A 10,326-nucleotide genomic window follows, 5' to 3' on the forward strand; every position below is an offset into this window, starting at 1 on the left:
TACTATAGTGTTAAGGAGGTTAAATATAATGTAGGATACTAAAGTAGTAAGGAGGTTAAATATAATGTAGGATACTAATGTAGCAAGGAGGTTAAATATAATGTAGGATACTAAAGTAGTAAGGAGGTTAAATAGAATGTAGGATACTAATGTAGTAAGGAGGTTAAATATAATGTAGGATACTACAGTAGTAAGGAGGTTAAATAGAATGTAGGATACTAAAGTAGTAAGGAGGTTTAATAGAATGTAGGATACTAATGTAGTAAGGAGGTTAAATATAATGTAGGATACTACAGTAGTAAGCAGGTTAAATATAATGTAGGATACTACAGTGGTAAGGAGGTTAAATATAATGTAGGATACTACAGTTGTAAGGAGGTTAAATATAATGTAGGATACTACAGTTGTAAGGAGGTTAAATATAATGTAGAATACTACAGTTGTAAGCAGGTTAAATATAATGTAGAATACTACAGTTGTAAGCAGGTTAAATATAATGTAGGATACTACAGTGGTAAGGAGGTTAAATAGCATGTAGGATACTACAGTTGAAAGGAGGTTAAATATAATGTAGGATACTGCAGTAGTAAGGAGATTAAATAGAATGTAGGATACTACATTGGTAAGGAGGTTAAATATAATGTAGGATACTGCAGTAGTAAGAAGGTTAAATATAATGTAGGATACTAAAGTAGTAAGGAGGTTAAATAGAATGTAGGATACTACAGTGGTAAGGAGGTTAAATATAATGTAGGATAATACAGTGGTAAGGAGGTTAAATAGAATGTAGGATACTACAGTGGTAAGGAGGTTAAATAGAATGTAGGATACTACAGTGGTAAGGAGGTTAAATATAATGTAGGATACTACAGTGGTAAGGAGGTTAAATAGAATGTAGGATACTACAGTGGTAAGGAGGTTAAATAGAATGTAGGATACTACAGTGGTAAGGAGATTAAATAGAATGTAGAGTACTTCAATGGTAGGTTAAGTAAAATGTAGGATAACACAGTGGTAATGCGGTTAAATAGATTGCAGGATACTACAGTGGTAAATAGGTTGAGTGGAATTTAGGATACTACAATGGTGAGAAGGTCAAATAGAATGTAAAATACTATAGTGGTTAAGGGGTTAAGTATAATGTAGGATATTACAGAGCACGCTTTATTTGTATATGATATAAGCCATGATTAAAGCTAATCTGTATATGATAATTTTGTACGAATTTGGTTTTTGTTAAATTTGAAACAAGGAAGATACATTTTTAGTATATGTCCACATCAATGGTCAGTATTTTTTAAATATTGCTGTGCTTATTTCATCTTGATATGTTGGCCCTCTGCTTTAGTCAATTCTTGTCAAGAATATTGCATATTTAGTACTATTTTCTGTCATCGTGTGAAACTCAATACATGTTGTAAAACAGTACAGTACCACAGCTAATATACATTCTTGGCCAATATCTGGCGTTGATGTGTTAGATATGAATAGCCTTTTCAGTGTAGGGATAATGGGTTTAATTTGGGGTATATGCTATTGCGAGAGTTTCTCCATTTACATAAACAGAATATTTATTTCCACCTCATAGATAACGAAGATGTGTGCATTCAGCCTTGCTTGGTGTATCTAACAAATCAAACGCGTATCAGTTTCACTATTGTGACAACTTATTAGGGAAAATTCTATGATAGATAACAAAACAGTCAATTAGCTTAAATCATGGCAAGTAGCCGTGAACGGGTACATCTTCCGCATTCTTTAGGTAACCGGACCGTGTCACCCATGTAATCATTATGATCCTCATCATTGTTGTATATTCATATGATACGACTCACTGTAATACGTATAACGCATGTTGAACGGACACTTCCTTGTTGGATGGGCTTCAAACTGGACAAGATATAAAATGTATACAGAGGAAAGTATATAGGTAAGTAAGTAAGCTATACAGAAATATACACAATGTCTGCTCGTCCGCATGGTACAGTATGGCCGTGGTCCATCGGTTACCGTTATCACAATAGCGAATGTCATATATGATGAAGGGTGTGAAGAAAACACCTATATAGAACAGAATATATCGTTGTTTCCAACGGGCATCAATTTAGTTGTTAAATGTATGTTTTAATTTATTTTTTTTGGGGGGGGGGGGGGGGGGCGCTACATGCCATTGTCCGCCTGTATATCATTAACTTGTATTTACAGTAATCTTTTCTCTGTTTTCAACACAGTTCTTTGCAATCTGGAGTGATTAATATCTCATTGGCCATCTCATGTCACTGAGCGACAGTTTGACTCTTGATTACTAAAAATTGTTTTCTTTAATATTAACTCAGGAAACGATGTTTTCTTCCTGCACATCGAAAACAAGTCTGTACTATACTGATACATTAGTATATATTATAACCTATATCGTATTGTTAGGGGGAGGGGGATTAAAACACCATTTACCTCGATTTATGCTTATACATGTAAAGAGACAGGATAAACACGTAAAGAAGGGTTTCTTAGGTCCCGGCCAGACGGCTTTACTCTCTCTAAAACAGAAAAAAGATAACGAGGGTAAAGTAAAAAAGACGACTGAACATTTTATACAGGTATGAAATATGAGACTTAATAATTCAAGATTCGGAAAAGAACATTGATACACCTGCATTTGGGAAGACAGTGCTTTTAAAAACATGTTTTAAAATTTTGAAATTAAAAAAAATAACAGAAAAAAAAAGAATTATTGATGATACTCAATGTCTAGCATTATGTTTAATTCGGTATATCGAACACCATGGAAGACTAGCGTATGGTAAGCAGGCAGTCGTCAAATAATCTACTCAATATATTCATAGTGGCTCCCCAACGAGTGGAGATTGTTTATCCAACTCGAACTAGTTAATTTTCCAATTTTGAAAAGACACGACCTTTAGCGAGTGTCTTTTCAAGATTAGAAAATAAACTAACAAGGGTTGGATACAAATAATAAACAAACGTCATGACTCGGGGAACTTTTTATCCCATAACTTCTTTACTTTCAAATGTAAGCTTGTCGAGATCAAATTCTCCCAACGTAGCAACTAAATTCCGTGAAATAAAAATCACTACGCGACAAAATATAGTTCGTTATGAACGAAAGCTTATCATCTATTTTAGATGCACGACTCATATCTTCTCTAAGTATATCTGTAAATGATATAATTTTACAAAACGAAATATTATTTTGACAATCCTTATGTCTGTGTGATATATTAATAAGTAACTTGTTTAAATGACTCCGGCTTAAATATATTCGAAGACGACACTGTCATCGCGAAACTCGAAGGTCACCACTGAATATTAAACTAATCATTGTCAGATTCAATTATCGGTCCTTTCCTGGATTCCGTAGGTATGCTATTACTGGTTATTGTGATGTTAAATGTTCATTCTGAGATTTATTTATTCAAGACACCGTGCATTTCAACAAATATTTCGGAAACCGAGCCGGAGTGCTGAGCAATATGTAGGTTTATATTACATGTTCGTCACTAATGTCAATCAATGTCAAAGAAATCCCATCAGTTTACTGACCGGAGACAAATGTTCCAAAATGATTTTTACATTTTCGCGTTTTGGATATATATAGTCGTAATAAAGGTAAGTGGAATGATATGAAAGTGCTTATTCGTTGATTTGTTTCTGTTGGTACAATATCCGTTCCGAATGACACCGAACTATACCGTACTGTACCAGGAAAAAGGAAACTCTAGACTTAGGCCTACGTTAGATGCCGCGACCGTTTCATTCAAATGACTACGATTAGGGACAGCGATTTAACCATTTTGTATTACATTTGTTCATTGTTTTGATAACTCATTCATGGCTATCGGGGTCCACTGCATATCGAGAATGAAGGGGGAAGGTGGGGTGTCAGTTTTGGTTTCCCTATAATCGATGCAATATCTCGCTTCCGTGCGTCGTGTATTTTACCATCATCAAATCATATTTCGTTCGACTCAAGCCCAAGAGTAATCGACGTTTCCATGCGGACACCCCTCTCACCCAGTTATGCTAATGTTGACCACCGACAAATCCACAAAACGTGTCCATGTTGATCTTTTGAAGACAAGACGACAAAATAAGAATAAGCGAGAGCAGTAAAAATAGTTCGTGGTCCAAGGCAAGAGGTTAGCCAATCAGATTTGTTGGGGGTCACAAATGGCCGATCGGAGGCTTAGAAAGAGGTTACACACCGCAGTGTGTAAACAAAAACAATAACACACTGCTACAAATTTTATCACGTGCCATATCAGTTGTGAAACAAGCGTAGTTCTTGGATAAATATATTTCATCAATTGTTAAAAAAACGAGATATATTTCGTCCATTCCTTTATCAGACATACATGTATTTGTGTAATGAAGTTGGTAAAAATCAGGCTTATTATCAATTTATGTAAGAAGCATTACATTGTCGATAACTTTGAACTTAGAGATAGTAGATTCGTTGTATACCTTAACATGTTGCATAAAGATTACTTCTTGTTGGTGAAAATTGTCCAAAACGAGAAGAAAAGGATAGAGGAATTTCGGCACCTTTGTTTTATAAATACGTATAGAGTATAAAATGGCAGCTTAAGAAATAATATACTTACACATAGCATGACATGCAAGTGGTTCCCATTGACCACTGCAGGGGTTGGAATTACCAGCAACGCCTGAATAGGGAACGACCTTGGATCAACCAACTCCAAACCGGCTACCCACGCGGTGTGAATGAGAGATAATCCTCCACATGTTACGTAGTTCAGGGACTCAAAATTGGAGATTTAGTCGCCTCTATCCTTCATTTGGAGTTCAAATGATGAAATAAGTTCTCGGACGGACGGGGGGAACCCCAACTTGGGAATTCCCACCTTTTTCCAACTGTAGTCCTACGCCATCCTATTTATAGTGGGGATGTACATGTTTGTTCTTCAAACCTTATACCACTAATCTCTATTCTCGCTTATAGGAAGTACCCACTCCGTATGTTTATCAATCAGACCAACCCCTACAGATCTCAGAAACACACTTTTCTTAGGGACTTGGTTCGAAACAGCAGCTGATTGGCTGAATAAGTTGTGCGAGTACATGTTATCGGTTTGTGACGAGTCGTCCTGATACAGCCACCCGATTATCGTTACCCAAATAGGATCTTTCGACCACCAATGTGTTTGACTTTTAATGCATTAATTATGCATTTCTACATAAATACATTTATATTAGTTGCTATTTATTCAATTTCGCTTAAACAAACTAATTCTAGTCAGTAATATGGAATTTGCCACCCGTAAATGTCACTGCTAACCGCTGTTTGGGCTGAGATTTGCGGTACGAAATGAACCTAACGCGTTGAAAAACAGAAACAAAAACATTCACTACATAGCACGCGCTGCCATCACATCAATTTAACACGCGATGTTATTTTGTTTAAAATCCTTATGTCTGTGTGAAATTAATAATTTTAATTTTTAAAAATGACTCCGGCTTAAATATATTGGGAAGACGACACTGTCATCGCAAAACTCAAAGGGCCCACCATTTGGAATATTAACTAAAAAATTTGTCAGATTCAAATTATGGGTCCTTTCCCGGGATCCGTGGGAAAGCTATTACTGTTATTGTGATTTTAAAATGTTCATTCTAATTTATTTATTCAAGAAAACCGTGCATTTCAAAAAATTTTTGGGAAAAACCGAGCCGGATTTGCTGAGAAATTGGTGGGTTTTAAATTTACATGTTCCCCCAAACTAATGTCAATCAATTCAAAGAAATCCCATCATTTTACGGGCCCGGGAGAAAAATGTTCCAAAGTTTTTAATTTTTCGCGTTTTGGATAATATATCGTAAAAAAGGTTTAAGGGGAATGATATGAAAGTGCTTATTGTTATTTGTTTCTTTGGGTACAACCTTTCCAAATGACACCAAACTAACCGTACTGTACCGGGAAAAAAGGGAAAACCTAGACTTGGGCCCTACTTTAAGATGCCGCAAAAACCTTTTTCTTTCAATGACTACGATTAGGGAAAAAACCGCTTTAAACCCTTTTTTGTATTACTTTTTCATTTTTTTTGAAAACCCAAATTTCATGCTACCCGGGGTCCACTGAAAATATGGGAAAATAAAGGGGGGAAGGTGGGGTGTCGTTTTGGTTTCCTATAATCGTTTCAATACCCTCGTTTCCCCGTGCGTCGTTTTTTTACCATCATCAAATAAATATTTCGTTCGCCTAAACCCCAAATTAATCGCTTTTTCCATGCGGCCCACCCCTCCCCCCAAACCCATTTATGCTAATTTTGACCACCGACAACCCAAAAAAACGTGCCCAAATTGTTATCTTTTGAAACGACAAAAAATAAAAATGCGAAGCAGTAAAAATAGTTTTTGGCCCCAAGGCAAAGGTTACCCCTCAGATTTTTTTGGGGCCCCCAAATGGCCATCGAGGTTTAAAAAGGGGTTTTCCCCCAACCGCAGTGTGAAACCCAAAAACATAACACACTGCTAAAAATTTTTTTCCTGCCATATCATTTGGGGAAAAAAAAAAAAACGTAGTTCTTGGATATATTTTTCTAAATTTTTAAAAAAAACGAGATATATTTCGTCCTTTCCCCCTTTATCAACATACTGTATTTGTGAAATGAATTTTGGTAAAAACCCAACCCTTATTACCCAATTATGTAAGAAGCATTCCCTTGCCCGAAAAAACTTTGAATTGAGACGTATTTTTCTTTGTATCCCAAACATGTTCATAAAAAATTTTTCTTGTTGGAAAATTGCCCCAAAAAAGAAGAAAAGGATAGGGGAAATTTTTTGGGAAACCTTTTGTTTTAAAATACGTTGATTAAAAAATGGAAAGTTTAAAGAAAAAATATACTTACACTACATGACATGAAGGGGTTCCCATTGCCCAATTTGCGGGGTTGGAATTCCAACCGCCTGAATAGGAACGCCCTTTTGGATCCCCAACCCCAAAACCGGCTACCCCCCCGGTGTGAATGAGAGATAATCCTCCACATTTAGTAGTTCGGACCCCAAAATTGGAGATTTAAACCCGCCCTTCCTTCATTTGGATTTTAAAATTATAAAATTTTTTCTCGGACGGACGGGGGCCCCAACTTGGGAATTCCCCCCTTTTTTCCAACTGAAACCCCTACCCATCCAAATTTATAGTGGGGATTTTACATTTTTTTTTCACCCTTAAATACCCAAATTTCTCTATTCTCGCTTTGGGAAGTCCCCCCTCCGTATTTTTACCCAATCAGCCCAAAACCCCCTAAAGTTTCTAAAAACCCCTTTTTTCTTAGGGACTTGGTTCGAACACCCAGCGTTTGGGCTAAATAAGATTGTGGGGGGTAAAAAGTTTGGGTTTTTGTGCGAGTCTCCTAAATACAGCCCCCCCCCGTTTTTCTTTAAACCCAAATAGTCTTTTTTTCCCACCACCAATGTTTTTTATTTTTAATGCTTAAATTATGCTTTTTCTAAAAAATACATTTATTTTGGGTTGCTTATTTTTTAAAATTTCGCTTAAAAAAACCCAATTCAGCCCGAAAATTTGGAAATTTCCCAAACCCGAAAATTTCATTTTGCAAACCGCTGTTTGGGCTGAGATTTGGGGGTACAAAATAACCCAAACGCGTTGAAAAACAAAACAAAAACTTCCCCTTTCATACACCGTTTGCCATCACATCAATTTAACACGCGATGTTATTTTGAAAAACCTTTTGGTTATAATATTTATTTATCTATTTACTTTTACCATCTGTGCACAACCCAAGAGGTTTTCTAATTCATTAAATAGCTAGGGCCTCGGCGAAGTATTTATCGGCCGAGGGGGTCGTTTTCAAAACATAGAGTTAAGTGTAAGCTAACCTTTAAACCTGGTGCACTAGTAGTTTGGTTTGGTTTGGTTTATTTTGTTTAACGTCCTATTAACAGCTAATGTCATTAAAGGACGCCCTCCCGTGCGTGTGACATGCATGCGTGTAGTGAGTGCGTACATGTATGTGTTTGGGTGGGCTGCGGTACGTTCGTGTTAAGTATTCTTGTGATAGGCCGGTGGACTACATCCTAAGAGGTAATGAACAGCAAAACCCCCATACAGGTAATGGGCAGTACCCAACGCTACCTGTACTGTATGCAAAATGTATAAGGCTATCTAGCAGTTATATCCAAAGAGTTATTGAAAAAGTTTTGGAAGTTTAGTTTGATGTTATATTTCAACCTTTCTATTCTTGTTAACCATACACTGTAACTAAGTTAAGACAGACTTACAGTTAAGTGTAAACTAACCTTTACACCCTAGTGCACTCCTACGTCCAGTCAGGTGTGACAACAAATCCCCCTATACAGGTATACGTAATGGACAGTGCTACTGGACACCTGTATTAGATACCTGTAGTTGTTACATATACATTCCTGTGTAAATTGACTGTCTTATATCTGTCATCCTGACTTTACCAGGAATATTAAATGTTGATAAAATTTCATCTAATATTAACTCAAAATAAAATTGGCTGCGGTTCTTATTTGATATATTGCACAAGAGGAAATAAAACTCTATCAATTGGATTTGTAGTGGTTTTATAACGTAAAATTAAGGTTTTTTTTACCCTTCCTTTTTTTAAAAAATTTGTGTTTTTTTCATTTTTTTTTAGATTTTTTAATCTACTTTTTTATATTTAATTTATTTTTTCTCCCTTAGCCCTTTGATGATTTTTGGAAATATTTATTTTTTATCCAGACATATATATATAGGGCTCTTTTTTATCACCCCCAAAAATTTTTTTTAAAAATTCAATTTTATTTTTACTTCCAACTAATATCGGGTTATTAAATCAAAAAATCTTTTTCAATAAAATAAAGGAGTCAAAATTTTTCGTATTTCTCATTTATTTTTCTGTAAGAGAAAATTACTATTTTACAAAAACAATTTTTTTACACCCCCCTGTATTAAAATTTGGGGTACCCTCAGGCCCTGCCTTTTGCAGGGGAAACCAGGGCCCAAACCCCCCTCACCACCCCCTTTATGGCCCCTCCATAAAAAACCTTACCTATATTAATTTTTTCAGATGAGTATTTCTTAAGGTGTGCCTGTTTTAACAATTGGCTATAGTTTTGTCAAGCCCCCTAAATTCCCCCCCAAAGGGTTTCCTTTTATAGCATGCTGTGCCCGGCTCCTTTTCCTTCCCTACCTGTAATTAGCACTAACACTACCAAAAAAATTTTGAAATTCACCTTGGATTTTTTTTAAAAAATTTTACGGGTTTTTGGGGTTTTTTTTTTTGTTTTGTTTTTCATTAAAAAATAATTATTTTTTATTACTTTTTTCTTCACAAAAGATATTCCCAAAAAAATATAGTTTTTTTGCTGTTTTTTTCATGTTTTTAAAAGCAAAGGGGAAAACACTTAAATCCTAAATAAAAATGAAACCCCGCAAATTTTGTTTTTAAACAATTTCCCAAAAAAAATGTTAGCGTGAACTGTAAAAAACCTTTGGTTTAAAGGGTCCACGGGGATCCCCTTTTAAAATATATTTGAAAAAAAATTTAAAATTACAAATCAATTTTTGGGATAATTAAAGTTTTGGGTATGACGGTACACCCCCAAAACATGAACATGTATGCATTTTATATAACCCTTTAAAACTGTTCCCTCCCCCCCCCCCCCCAATTTTGGCCAGTATATTTTTTCATAAAAAATAAAATAAATTTTTTTCCCCTCAGGCCATTATCTAATTCTGTTTTTTAACCTTTAAGGGTACTGTCCCGGAATCTGACCCCAATATTTGAGTCTTCAAAGAAATTTTACCTGCACCGGGTACTGACAAAATTTTTTCAACTATTTCATTTTTAAAAGGGAAAGATGGAAGGGTATTACAAGTATAAAATCCCTTTTAAATTTTAATTCCCAGTATTAAAAAATTTCCTCTTTCTTTACTTTTAAAATAAATTTTTATTTTAATTTAAATTTTATGGGGTTCAGGTTTCTGATTTTAAAGGGTTGGGATGTAGGCACAGAAATGTATAACAAAATTTTAGGGGCTGAATTAATTTTTAAATAAGCAAAATATCACGCCCAAAACTGAAATTATAAATATGCTACTTTTTTTAAAATCTGAAATTAACAAAAAATTAAAAAAGCGTATAAAATTAAAAATGTTCAATTCCCGATATTTTTTTTCAAATGTTTTATTTTTCCTTTCATTGATAAAACAAAAAACTTAAATTAAAACAGTAAAAATAAAAACTGATCAATCAAGGGCAAATAAAAAGTACCAAAAGACAAGGGAAAATTTGGGTTTTAAACCAATTTAGCTTA

Source organism: Pecten maximus, chromosome 14 (assembly GCF_902652985.1).
Source record: "Pecten maximus chromosome 14, xPecMax1.1, whole genome shotgun sequence".
Lineage (NCBI taxonomy): Eukaryota > Metazoa > Mollusca > Bivalvia > Pectinida > Pectinidae > Pecten > Pecten maximus.